Source organism: Gopherus flavomarginatus, chromosome 5 (genome assembly GCF_025201925.1).
Source record: "Gopherus flavomarginatus isolate rGopFla2 chromosome 5, rGopFla2.mat.asm, whole genome shotgun sequence".
NCBI classification, from domain to species: Eukaryota; Metazoa; Chordata; order Testudines; family Testudinidae; genus Gopherus; species Gopherus flavomarginatus.
Genome location: NC_066621.1, coordinates 87,005,026 through 87,019,199, shown reverse-complemented (window position 1 = coordinate 87,019,199; position 14,174 = coordinate 87,005,026). Strand labels below are relative to the sequence as shown.

The window sequence follows — 14,174 nt, the reverse complement described above, 5'->3', positions numbered from 1 at the left end:
CTGTTTAGGAAAGATAGAAATAAAGGCAAAAGGTGGTGGAGTAGCATTGTACGTCAATGAGGAAGTTAACTGTAAAGAAATAAGAAGTGATGGAATGGACAAGACAGTCTGTCTGGGCAAAAATCACACTGGGAAAGAAAGCTACTAGAGCCTCCCCTGAGATAGTGCTTGGGGTGTGCTACAGACCGCCGGGATCTGATTTGGAGATGGACAGAGACCTCTTTAATGTTTTTAAGGAAGTAAACACTAATGGGAAATGTGTGATCATGGGAGACTAACTTCCCAGATATAGACTGGAGGACAAGTGCTAGCAAGAATAGTAGGGCTCAGATTTTTCTGGATGTGATAGCTGATGGATTCCTTCATCAAGTAGTTGAAGAACCGACAAGAGGGGATGCCATTTTAGATTTGGTTTTGGTGAGCAGTGAGGACCTCATAGAAGAAATGGTTGTAGGGGACAACCTTGGTTCGAGTGATCATGAGCTAATTCAGTTTAAACTAGATGGAAGGATAAACAAAAATAGATCTGGGACTAGGGTTTTTGATTTCAAAAGGGCTAACTTTAAAGAATTAAGGAAATTAGTTAGGGAAGTGGATTGGACTGAAGAATTTGTGGATCTAAATGCGGAAGAGACCTGGAATTACTTTAAGTCGCAGCTGCAGAAACTATCGGAAGCCTGCATCCCAAGAAAGGGGAAAAAAACCATAGGCGGGAGTTTTAGACCAAGCTGGATGAGCAAGCATCTCAGGGAGGTGATTAAGAAAAAGCAGAAAGCCTACCAGGAGTGGAAGAAGGGTGGGATTAGCAAGAAAAGCTATCTTAGTGAGGTCAGAACATGTAGGGATAAAGTGAGAAAGGCTAAAAGCCAAGTAGAGTTGAACCTTGCAAAGGGAATTAAAACCAATAATAAAAGGTTCTATAGCCATATAAATAAGAAGAAAACAAAGAAAGAAGAAGTGGGACCGCTACACACTGAGGATGGAAAGGAGGTCAAGGATAACCTAGGAATGGCTCAATATCTAAATAAGTACTTTCCCTCAGTCTTTAATAAGGCTAATGGGGAGCTTAGGGGTAATGGAAGGATGACAAACGGGAATGAGGATATGGAGGTGGACATTACCACATCTGAGGTAGAAGCCATACTTGAACAGCTTAATGGGACAAAATCGGAGGGCCCGGACAATCTTCATCCGAGAATATTAAAGGAACTGGCGCATGAAATTGCAAGCCTGTTAGCGAAAATTTTTAATGAATCGGTAAACTCGGGGGCTGTACCGTATGACTGGAGAATTGCTAACGTAGTTCCTATCTTTAAGAAAGGGAGATAGAGTGATCCAAGTAACTATAGGCCTATTAGTTTGACATCTGTAGTATGTAAGGTCTTGCAAAAAATTTTGAAGGAGAAAGTAGTTAAGGACATTGAGGTCAATGGTAATTGGAACAAAGTATAACATGGCTTTACTAAAGGTAGATTGTGCCAAACCAACCTGATCTCCTTCTTTGAGAAGGTGACAGGCTATTTAGACAAAGGAAATGCGGTAGACCTAATTTACCTCGATTTCAGTAAGGCATTTGACACGGTTCCACATGCGGAATTATTAGTCAAATTGGAAAAGATGGGGATCAATATGAAAATTAAAAGGTGGATAAGGAACTGGTTAAAGGGGAGACTACAACGGGTTGTACTGAAGGGTGAACTGTCAGGCTGGAAGGAGGTTACTAGTGGAGTTCCTCAAGGATCGGTTCTGGGACCAATCTTATTTAACCTTTTTGTTACTGACCTTGGCACAAAAAGCGGGAATGTGCTAATAAAGTTTGCGGATGACACGAAGCTGGGGGGTATTGCTAACACGGAGAAGGACCGGGATATCATACAGGAAGATCTGGATGACCTTGTAAACTGGCGTAATAGTAATAGGATGAAATTTAATAGTGGAAAGTGCAAGGTCATGCACTTAGGGATTAATAATAAGAACTTTAGATATAGATTGGGGACGCATCAGTTGGAAGCAACCGAGGAGGAGAAGGACCTTGGGGTATTGGTAGATCACAGGATGACTATGAGCCGCCAATGTGATGTGGCCGTTAAAAAAGCTAATGCGGTTTTAGGACGCATCAGGTGAGGTATTTCCAGCAAAGATAAGGAGGTGTTAGTACCGTTATATAAGGCGCTGGTGAGACCCCACCTGGAATACTGTGTGCAGTTCTGGTCTCCCATGTTTAAGAAGGATGAATTCAAACTGGAACAGGTTCAAAGACGGGCTACTAGGATGATCCGAGGAATGGAAAACCTGCCTTATGAAAGGAGACTCAAAGAGCTTGGCTTGTTTAGCCTAGCCAAAAGAAGGCTGAGGGGGAATATGCTTGCTCTTTATAAATATATCAGAGGGATTAATATTAGAGAGGGAGAGGAATTATGTAAGCTTAGTACCAATGTAGATACAAGAACAAATGGGTATAAACTGGACACTAGGAAGTTTAGACTTGAAATTAGACGAAGGTTTCTAACCATTAGAGAAGTGAAGTTCTGGAACAGCCTTCCAAGGGAAGCAGTGGGGGAAAAAGACATATCTGGCTTTAAGACTAAGCTTGATAAGTTTATGGAAGGGATGGTATGACAGGAGAGCCTAATTTTGGCAATTGATCTTTGATTATCGCCAGATAAGTATGCCCAGTGGTTGGTGATGGGATGGGATGGGATCTGAGTTACTGCAGAGAATTCTTTTCTGAGTGCTGGCTGGTGAGTCTTGCCCACATGCTCAGGGTTTAGCTGATCGCCATATTCGAGGTCGGGAAGGAATTTTCCTCCAGGGCAGATTGGCAGAGGTCCAGGAGGTTTTTCGCCTTCCCCTGCAGCGTGGGGCATGGGTCACTTGCTGGTGGATTCTCTGCAGCTTGAGGTCTTCAAACCACAATTTGAAGACTTCAATAACTCAGGCATAGGTTAGGGGTTTGTTATAGAAGTGGATGGGTAGGGTTCTGTGGCCTGCTTTGTGCAGGGGGTCGGACTAGATGATCACATTGGTCCCTTCTGACCCTAGAATCTATGGTTAAGGATGTGTATCTATTTACCTTTTTGACATGTGGTTTTTCTACAGGGTGACAAGATGTCCCAGTTTTATAGTGACAGTCCCAATATTCAGGGCTTTGTTTTATATAGGCATCTACTCCCCTCTCCTTCCCCGCCCCGCCTCCACTGTCCCAATTTTTCACACTTCCTATCTGATCATCCTATTTTTCTATGCATTCCATTAGTACAGGTGATGAGCAGAGATAAATGGCTTCCCAGAGAGTGAGCTGCCAACATGGAGGTATGCTGCTGAGCAATGACCTCACTGTGGTATGTCTTTTTTCCTTTGCATTATGATGAGTTCCTCACTATACTTCTTCAGTGGAGGGAGGGCAACTGAGATAGCTACTGTTCACCATCTACGGCCCAAGAGCTCCTTCACTTCTCCAACATCACAAATTGAAGGAAAGAAGAGAAGAGCTTTACAGTCAGAATTGCAAGACAGAGAAAGAACTCTCCAATATACAGATCTCGAGGACCACTAGGATATTCACAAAGACAGTAATGAAACAAATATCCAATTTAAATCTAAAAAGAGAAGACAAGGTCTTAGTCTATGAAATGTTTGACTGCATCCATCTCTGAAATAAGTCACTACAGAGAAGTGACCACATAAACAGAATATGCATGATCTTGTATGGAAATGTACATCCTCAGTGCTACTTGAGAAAGCATGACAAAGCAATAGAAAGAATAATATATTGAAGTGTTTGTGTGCCAACACACATCCCTGTTGGACACCACTGAAGATTTCAAAGCTGTCAGACTGAAGGATCAAATCAGACTGAGGAAGACTTGGGGGCAAACAGTTCTCTCTAGGAAGTGGAAAAGGATCTTCCTGATGACTAGGTCAAAACCTTTATAACATCTATGAAGGCAATGTAGAGAAGTTTTCCTTATTCTTGACACTTTTCTTGAAGTTGACTAAGTGCAGAGGTTATGTTGATCGTTGATCGACAGGCACAGAAGCAACACTGACTCTTTGGATATATGCGTTCAGCAAGAACTTGCAGTCTCTTTTGAGAATAATCCATGCAAATGCCGTAGCGGGAACACTAAGGATGGAGATTTCTCTGTAGCTGTTGCAAGCACTCTGATAGTCTCTGTTCTTATATGTTATGCTGTTGACATCCTCATGTCTTCTGGTACCCGTCCTTCCCTTCAGCAAGCAAGACATTATGAAGATGGTTAAGCACAACCTGTCCTCCTTTTTTTCAGTACTTTAGCTGGAATTCCATCTTTTCCTGTAGCCTTTCCCAGTGCTTGGGAGACAGGTGCCTTTTCAAGCTCATTTATAGATAGTGGTAAATGCAAGTCCCAATGCTCCTGACTGTTGAAGAGCTTGATATAGAACTGTTTCTGAAGAAGTGCTTTCAATTAATAGAGTTTGCAATTGTGCTCCAAATAAATTTTGCGTCTGTCTGCTTCTTCAATGATGTCGTCCCCATTAAGTGACTTGAGTGGGACAGTCTTCTTGACTGAAGGACCTATTTCTTTCTTGATTTAAATCATACATACCTCTTAGACCTCCATTCTCAATGGATGTTTGAACCTTCTCGTACAAATTTAGCCAGTATGATTGACCACATTGACTTGATGTTTGTGACAATGCACTCTTAGCCAATCTGCAATTACCACACATCACGAGAAGGGTTTATGTATGAAGCAAAATGCACAGCATATCTCCACCTACACCTGCAAGCACTTCTTCAGAGTATGCTGCAAACCAATCTATCTTGTACAGAGCTTTTACCAAGAGCTGAGGTTGACGTATGTAGATATTCAGTCTGTGCGTGTTCCATGATGCATCTGCATTCAATGAGGAGAGATAAATCAATGACACAGCTTTCCAGAGATTCATAATGAATTGGAGAGACCTTCCTTGGTCTTGTGTCGTTACCATCCGTGCTAAAAAATTTTTGACTGCAGAACCTAACCAATGCTCACTGGGGTCTTGTTTGCTCTTTTCACACTGGAAAAAGGTGTAATGCATCTTGTGTGGGGAGCCTGTGTCAGCTAGTCTGGTTTCAGACAGAGAGCAGTTACACTGATGTCAAGCTTCTCCAGCTCTCTGTCAATAATGGCAGACTTCCTAAGCCACTGAACTCCTCTAGATCATTTGATATACCAGTGCATATTGTTCTCACATTCCAACAAGCAAGTTCAAAGAAGAAATCATTGTACCTAAACTTTTCTGCCTAGGTGTACGTGCCAAAAAAATAGGGAGGTAGAGGCTTGTCTTAGGACCAGAACATCCCCTTCTGTGGTACTGATGAGGCTCAAAGGCTTGGAGTCCAAGACATCTGGAAACAGCACAGATGCAGGAAATGCTGGAGGGCAGAGCTGAGTTGCAGCAAATTTGGTTCAGGGTTTTCTTCCCCTGCCTTTGTTCAGCCAAGAACTAGCTGCAACGTAACAGTGCCACACAGAGTTTCTCCTTTGTGGATATTGCTTTTCTTTCCAAAAGGTATCTGGCATATCCTCCACCACTCAGCAGGTATAGTCACTAAACACCCAAACCACAGCAGCCTGTACTGAATTACACGATACCAGTAGCAGCCTTACATACTGGATGTGACTCCACAAATAAAGCCAATGATGAAATAAATGCATGCAGAAAAGAAGGTTTATTTGCAGTGAGTCTCTCTCTCAGCAGAAAAACAACATGAGAGAGCGCATGTGCGCACACCTTTCAGCAGTTATCTTTACACAGAAAGCACTAGTTAATAAATGAGTGGTCACAGACAGATCTGGAGTACTAACCTTAGGTTTTGGACAATGAGACTTGACAATCTAGCACTCCCAATCAACAAGTCAGAATAATTTCTCTTTTTTGATTTATTTGATTACACATAGCTGGATTCATCTGGACGTTTGTTCACACATAAAAATCTGCAAATAAGTGGGAAGAAGTAGCCTCATTTTCCAATATTTTGTAAATATATTTTGGAGAACATAAAATCTGTACTGGAAAATTGCTGGGTGTTATTCCCATAAACATAAGCAATCTGCCAAAGAAAAGGACAGTGTATTTGCCTAGTTTAACAGGCCAGTACTTATTGGGACAGCTGCTACGGAGGAAGCAACACTGAAGTGAAAAGAGGGCTCCATCACTCTGAACGTGGGATGTGCAAGTTCCTGCTGCTGCTGCTGCTGCTGCTATCAAATTATCCTAGAACTCAGGGGTAGGCAACCTATGGCATGTGTGCCGGAGGCGGCATGCGAGCTGATTTTCAGTGGCACACATACTGCCCAGGTCTTGGCCACCGGTCCGGGGGGCTCTGCATTTTAATTTTAATGACGCTTCTTAAACATTTTACAAACCTTTTTTACTTGATACACAACAACAATAGTTTAATTACATATTATAGACTTATAGAAAGAGACCTTCTAAAAAGGTTAATGTATTATTGGCAAGTGAAACCTTAAATTAGAGTGCATAAATGAAGACTCGGCACACCGCTTCTGAAAGATTGCCAACCCTTGCTATAGCATATGGGTCTCCATTCAGATGGCAAATCCACTCCTTCTGCCCGAAACTAGTTTAGTTTCGTCACAAAGTGAATCTGAGCTATGAACCCCGAATCCATTTCCATGAACATCTGTATAAACCTTCACTGGGAAAAATGTTTTCAAAAAGCAGAGATCGTGAACTGAAATTCAGTTTCTGAAGAAAGCAAATGGCTTTCCCCCATCTTTAAGCAAGACAAAGATACAGTAACCTTCCCATTCCACTCCAAGTGTTCTCTCCATTGGAATCACTGAAAGTAACATGAGTACATTGCAGAGGCCTGCAACCCCTTCTCTACCATACTCTGTGGCAAGATTTTCAGAGGGCTGGGTTAGATCCTCTCTCTCTAAGTGTCTTATTCACATGTGCTGCAAGATTCACCCTTACTCTGACACCTTAAACACAGGAGCAGAACTGCCTGTCTTCATGCAAATTTATCAGCCTCTTTCCACAGACAACTGGAGAGTGAAGAAGTGGCAGACTCCGTCAGCCTCTTTCCACAGATAATTGGAGAGTGAAGAAGTGGCAGATTCCCGCCAGCCAGCGGTGCCCTTAGGGAGCAGCGAATCACAGCTAACACAGCAGCAGACCTGTCAAAAATCAGCAGCACACAATCCCAGTGGAGATTTCTAGCCAAAAGGCTTGTTTCACAGTCAGGTTGGTGACAGCAGTAGTTTCACATCTGTCACATGGCTCAGTGCAGCCAGGCAGTCCGCGTGTCATAATCCTGTCATTTCCTCACTAGAGCAGAAGAGATGCAGGGACCTGGTGGGTGTTTGAGGAGCTGAATGAATGTTGTCATCTTTGCAATAGTTGTGGGGAGAGAGAGAGAGAGAGAGAAGGAAAAACTGCGTATTTGCTTGGGGCTCCCTGGCATAGATCATGTGGGAGAAATTCAAGAGCCTCATCAGCTCCTAAAAATGTGAACCAAAATTTAAAACAAGGCTTTCAATCTCACTAAATAGTTTTAATTATGACAGCAATTGAGCTGTTCGGCTCTGAGGGTCTCTCTTTCCCACCCAAAGTGGATCATCAGTGCCCTGAAGATTTCCCCCCACCAGTCCATTGTCTGTACTGCAGACACAAGCCCTCACCAGGATTGATGCCCCTCATGCTAGGTGCTGTAAAGCACAGAGGAAGGCACAGTCATTGCCCTGAAGAGCTTAAAATCTCATCTCAAACAAGCCAGAAGACATCAGTGATGGAAGGGAGAGGAAAGATGACAGTGACAGTTATAAGAACACATGCTTATACAGGTTAATGGCATGAACAGACTGATGGTTCCAAGTCAGCTGAAAGCGCTTTTCTTTTTTCCTTTTATAAATAAATGAAGTCAGCTGACCCCATCTGCCACTCAATTCAGCCATCGTCAGATGGCTAATTTCTTGTTGGTAACACAACAAAAGTGGGTTACGAGGAGGCATCTGAAGGGGAAGAATGCAGAGTTCTTATATATATATTAATTTAATTCCATGCACGGAGCAGCATGGAAGAAAGCAGAAAGCCATTTGTGGGGGAAGAGAAAACACGAGCAATCAACACTGGCATCACTGGTGAAGCCAGAGATGGGCAAGAAGGCAATATATAAAGGGATGTCAGCAAATAGGTAGGTTGTATGTATCTGATGTGTTGAGGGGGGCTTCTTTCCCCTCGTTGCAGTGCCTTAAATGTCAAGGGAAAGTCAAGATCAAGAAACGACATGATCAATAATGTATAGAAGGAACAAGTCCCTTTTAGATGCATAGAAGTCAAGCTTGTTGAAGTAAAACAACATTAGCCTAATTGCATGGAAGGTTTCAGGAAAGTCTGTATTTCATGGAGATTCAAAAGCAAAGAGATTTCTGGGATTTTTAACGAATAAATACCAGTAGCCTCTCAGAAGATCAGTAAAATCAGGGCTGACCACGAGAGAGGCAGAGCTGTGCTCTTAAAGCTATGAGAGAGAGTTGGATTAATTTGCAAAAGGATGAACTGAGCCCTGTTCCTGTAACAGCCAATAGTGTGTTAGAACAGGAGCCTCAGGGAACTCTCAAGACTGAAAGCAGATGTCCATATGATTGGGACAAATGAGACTAGCGAAGGAGAAAAACCATCCTCCAAGGCTACAGCTCTATTTTCAAAAGATATTTCTGAGCGATAAAGGTTAGCTCTCTCCTGTGGGCAGTTACTGTTAGGCCATGGATAGCAGTGGAATATATATCACGTAACTTCCTCTTACTCCAAGGAAATGGTTCTCAAACTATGTTTCATGAAACACTAGAGGTCTGTTGAGCATATGCTGATCGTTAATATAGACAGCTGGCTGGTCACATGGTTTCCATATTCGAAATAACACTAAAACATGCTAAAATACATTAAATGCTTTCCTGATATTAGTTGCTCACGTAAGCTGTTTCTGTAAATGGCACAAAGATGTTCTGTGATCATGAAGGGGATGGTTAGGAGCTGTGCCATGGCAAATGAGAGGATGGTGCACACTCAAAAGAGTATGGGAACTTCTGGCTCTGTGAGATAATCCTGTATCTCTCATTCCTCCTCACCACACTCACTTGATTCTTTTCCTCTAGGATTTACAAACTTGAGAACACAGGACCTAGGCAGATTAAAAAGTTACAGTACCCAGGCACTTAACACACATACCATTGCTTCTCTAGATTGACCCTGCTGGTCTTACAAAACCCTCGCTTTGTCTCTCATTCTCCACGCTAAAGTAGGGAAGGCTAAGAAAAGCGGGAAAAAGGGGCCAGAAAGCCACACTGTATTGAGTCCTCCCATCTCACCAAAAATGGTGTGCACACATTTCAAAGGGAGTGTTCGCCAATCCTCTCACCTAGAGGAGGTCACAGCAATAGGAGGTTCATTGGAAGGGAGGATAATACTGCGGGGGAAAAACAAGTCTTTCAGATTGAGCATCAATAGAATTTGTGCCAAAGATATTGGAGTTCCTTATCAAACTGACCGGCATGGCAGAGCCCTAGCACATAAGGGACGGTTTACTCTTCAATTGAGAGTGTGACTGCAGCACGTGTAGATATATCTGAACTAACTTTGATCTAGTTCAAAGCTAGCTTGGGTAAGAATAGCAAGGGACAGTACAGGCAGCGCTCACTTGAGTATTTACTCAGGATCCTGGGCAGGCATGGCTAGCCCATGTCCCCCCACTTGTGCTGCCTCAACTCCACTATTGTTGCTCAAGCTAGCTTTGGTCTAGCTAGATCTAAGTGAGCTTGGGTATGTCTACACATGCTGCAAACACCTCCCAATTTCAATGTAGACATACAATGAGCGTAAACCACTGGGCCCAACCTGACCTTGGCTCCATGGGGGATTCCAAAGGGCAGGGGAAGCAAGTGAGATTGGGGAACCAGAATAAGTTATTTTCTCATGATAGACAGCTCCCTACACTGCTGATATCTAGGTCCCTTCTTCTGGTCAATTATGCTCCTTTAAAGTGGAGAAATCTCCCACATTTCATATATCCTACATTGAGAGCTTTCACAACTATCAGAATTACTTCTTAGCCTATTTCTTTTCTGATACCGGGGCACTGAGTATGGCTTGCTAACAATGGCAAGTTCTACTTTAATTACCAGAACAAAAGGGACAGAAGCATCTGATAACTTCTTCCTGTCCTATGGAAACAGTCAACAGCTCTATGGAGTATTCAACATGAACACAAAAGCCCTCTGGTATTTCATATCCCCTTTTCAGGAGTATCAGGGAAACGAACTCAGTTCAGGGCATCTTGATCTTTCAGAGCTGTACACGCTGGCAAACACTTATGTTCTACATTTACAGGCACAAATCATATTTGTTTGAAAATACCAAGAACCAAAAGAGTACCGTAGGCAAGGGTGGAACAAGAGCAGAATGGGAGGAGATGAGAGGGTCTGGGCAGCAGGATCCAACATGAAGAAATACTGCAGAGAAACGTTCTAAAAACAGTTTCAAAGAGGTAGGGAGGGGCTCTTTCATCGTCATTCAATTTTTAAGTTACTGGTGACCAGAAGTTTAAAAGGGCCCCGAGGAGTGAACTTGAAAGGAGGTGCAAACCAAATCTGCTTTGGAAGAGTGCCTGGATAATGCCAGCTGGATGTGTCATAGCCTCCTCCCTCTCAACCATGATAAAAGAGAAGTCTGATTGACAGGCGAAGGTCATAGTTTTGTTCACTCTCTCTTCCTTCAAGTCCTTGCTTATTGAGGGAACTTATTCAGAGTTGATGAGAAAGGTTAACAATCTGAACATCACTTTTCACAGAAAGCCATATGCATCAGTCACAGTATGGTGTCTCCTACCTGTATCAGTTCCACAGGCTGAACCTTAATTTGTCCCAATAACCTTATGACATGGATCCACTCATGCAATCCCGTTAGCAGGGGATTACTTGTGATCCAAGGACCTCTTGATGCCGACTAACAGAGGGCACAGGCATGCAGAAGGGTTAGAGGGATCTCCTGGGTCTGGTAGCTACATACTAGTTTGCTAAAGAGGGTCACGTAAGGTCTCTACTGAAAGCCTGTGTCACATGGATTATCCTAACCATTGTGAAATGTATGTACAGATAATATGTAAGGATGTGTGTGCACGCACACACACACACACACACACCAAATCATGTTCTTAAAGTATGTAAGATAAGTCAAAGGGTGATAAACAGATTCTGTTCAGACAAGGGATAGGAGGCACTTATCTCCCTGGCTGACCATTGTGTGTCTTACACTGGAAATCTATTTGCATATGGAATCACCAACTAATCAAGATTGTGAAGTCAAGGAGATCACAAAATATACAGGCAGGAAGAAATACAAAGCAGGAGGATGTCCAATTCATGACCAAGATCCAAGAAGTAGTCTGATATACCAGGAGAAGGCATGGAAACACCTGAGGTCCTCCACCTAGGAAGTGAACTGACATTGTGTTTGCATCACGAAAAAAGGATCACAGCCAGGCTTGGGGTGAGCTGAACTTAGACAAGGAGTGTCTTGATAGTTAAGATGAATCTCTAGTATGCACTCTCTGATTTCATTTTATATGTAACCTTTTGTTTCCAATATTCTTGCTTTCTATCATTTGAATCTCTGTTCTCTCAATTTCAAATTTGTTCTCTCTATAAACAAATCCAAGGGCTGTGTGTTAATTGGAGCTGTGTTCTATGGTGTAACTGGTAAGCTGTGGTGTATTGTTCCTTTGGGATCAGCGGGTCTGGTAACTGTGTGTGTCCAGCGATCAGAGTCTGGACACTGCAGTAAAGAGAAAGTGGGACCTGCAGAGGCATGGAGGGAAGTGCTTGCGTTGCCAGTTACTAATAAAGTCAGGGAGCTGACAGATGGCAGGCACAGACAAGGCTTTTTCACGCTGAGGGCAGGTGGGGGTGAGGTGCCTCACAACCTTGTGTATCCATAGGAAGCACCATACTTCCATCACAGCAACTTGTTCATGACACAGAAGTATCCACGATCGTGTTATAGGAACCTTGTATTCTTGACACTGGCTGTTCATACAGAGGGACTATTTTTAGGGTTAAACTGTGGGGGGAGGAGGAAGTGTTAACCCCTTTCACTGAATCAAAATTCAGAATCAGGGTTAGACCTGGAGGAAAAAAAAATGGGAAAAAAAGTGTCCTTCAGACATCTAGGCACAACCTAGCCACACCCCCAGCAAAAAGGTCAGTGGCTCAAATTTTCATTGCTTTCTGTCAATCTGTAAGTAAGAGGCCTTCAACTGGCCACTAAAGGCTCACCACCAATGAAGGAGTTGCTGGACCTCCTGTCAAAGCAAGCCAAGGCTCCCCCCATCACCTCCCACTATGTACTAATCTGAATCCAGTGACAGCACCTAACAATGGATTTTAATTTCTGTCTCCCCCTCCCTTGGAGAAATCAACTTCTAAGAAACATCACAATACACAAATAAAATAAAAATTCTTTTTCCATTTTAGAATCAAGACAGACAACTTGAATTCAGGGTTCATGTCTTCTTTATTCTCTACACTACTGAGCACAATACCAGAATTTGTAATGCCCCCTGGAATTCATTTGCATTAATTTTGCCTGATTTTTAAACTCCAAACCTACTGTCTTTTTCCATAATGTGGCAGAGGGAGGAGAGGCTGGCAGCACTTGTTCGTTAAAACCCAGAATGGTGAGGACCAAGACACACATGAGACGTCCTTGTTGAACTTCACCATGAAGAATGTCTGTGCTCTGGTACTAGCTATCTTTTAGGGATTCCACCGTAGCATCTTCTATCAGCAAGAAACCAGACATTAACTGAGGCTGTAAATCCCTCCTCCAGACATTTCTTATTCTCTTCCTCACGCTACTTTCAAAAACATCTTGAAATCTTCTTTCCTATGTGTCTTTAGTATGTGTCTTGTTGATTCCATATTTATATCTTCCATGTATATCTGTTGGTCCCCTTTAATCTTGCATTTTGCTACATCTCAGTTGGGGTCTCTTGAGATCAGTGATCATCAGCATTGTGGGCTATGCTGAGCCATATATAATGGTAACTGGGTCTGGAAGAGCCAGGCAACAACATACCAAGCAAATAAAGGGAGCTTTACAAGAACCAGAGTGTGATGGTCCTCACTTGGAGGTTGGTTGGTAGCTTTGCCTAGTGGTCAGGGCTTAGGCCCGTGACCTGCAGGGGGGATGTTAGTAGGAGAGCTCAAGCCCTCCCACTTCATGAAGCTTCAACCCACAGCCCTTTGAGGGCTATCAGTGATCTGACAGCCAGGGGCTGCTTAAGGCTGCCCTCCCTGGGCCACTTCCTGTCACCCTGCCTGCAACTGTCCCAAAGTCGCTACCTGGGTTTTGGCGTCATGAAGGGCATCCTCTCACCACAAAGGCACCTTCTGGAGGCTGCATGTACCATGGTAGCTCTCTTCCTCTCTTGGGCAGCAATTGCCTCTTTCTGCAGTATGGCCCACCCTCCTGGGCCAGCTCAGGCCTAGGGATTTTCCCTGCTGGGGTAGTCCAAACAAAGTAAAAGGGAATTAACAAAACTGAGTCTTATGAGAGGGAAGGGGGAATGCTTCCCTCTCAGGCGCTCTCTCTCTAGTAGGTTCTCCCCTCCTTCAGGAGGGACCTTTCGGCAGTTGTCTTCAGGAGAGATTCTGCCTTTCCCTCAGCTCTCCTTTGCTGGGGTTGCAGGTCTGCTCTCTTCCCTGGTCTGCCACCAAATGAGCTGCTCCTCTGCTTTTTAACTCCTCCTCCAGTTGGAGCATTTCCTACATATGTGGCAGGCCAGGGCTGTCTGAGTTCAGAGCAGTTCCTTAATCCCTGGCTGCCCAGAGTGGGTTTTGTGTACCCCATCACAGACAGAAAACAAAAAGAACAGCTGGGACAAGACTGAACAGCACAATGGATAATCCACAGAGATAGGAGGATAAAGTGAGCACATCAGCAAGGACACTGATGGGAATCAGAGGGATGAAGTACCACAAGGAACCAGTCCTCTTACCACAGAGAGCTACAATACACAAATGCCTTGAAATATGTCCCATATCCCATTTCCTCTGTTTGGGAATATGACAAAGAAGAGGGCCCGGAGACCTGGCCTGGCAGCTCAATAAGAGTCAGTCTCAACG

General features: G+C 43.5%; 1 protein-coding gene across 3 annotated transcripts in view; it reads right to left on the bottom strand.

Moving 5' to 3' along the window:
• Positions 1-14,174, bottom strand: part of CSTPP1 (centriolar satellite-associated tubulin polyglutamylase complex regulator 1) — a 160,700-nt gene that overhangs the window by 114,157 nt on the left and 32,369 nt on the right. The gene's annotated exons all lie outside the window — the stretch shown is intronic.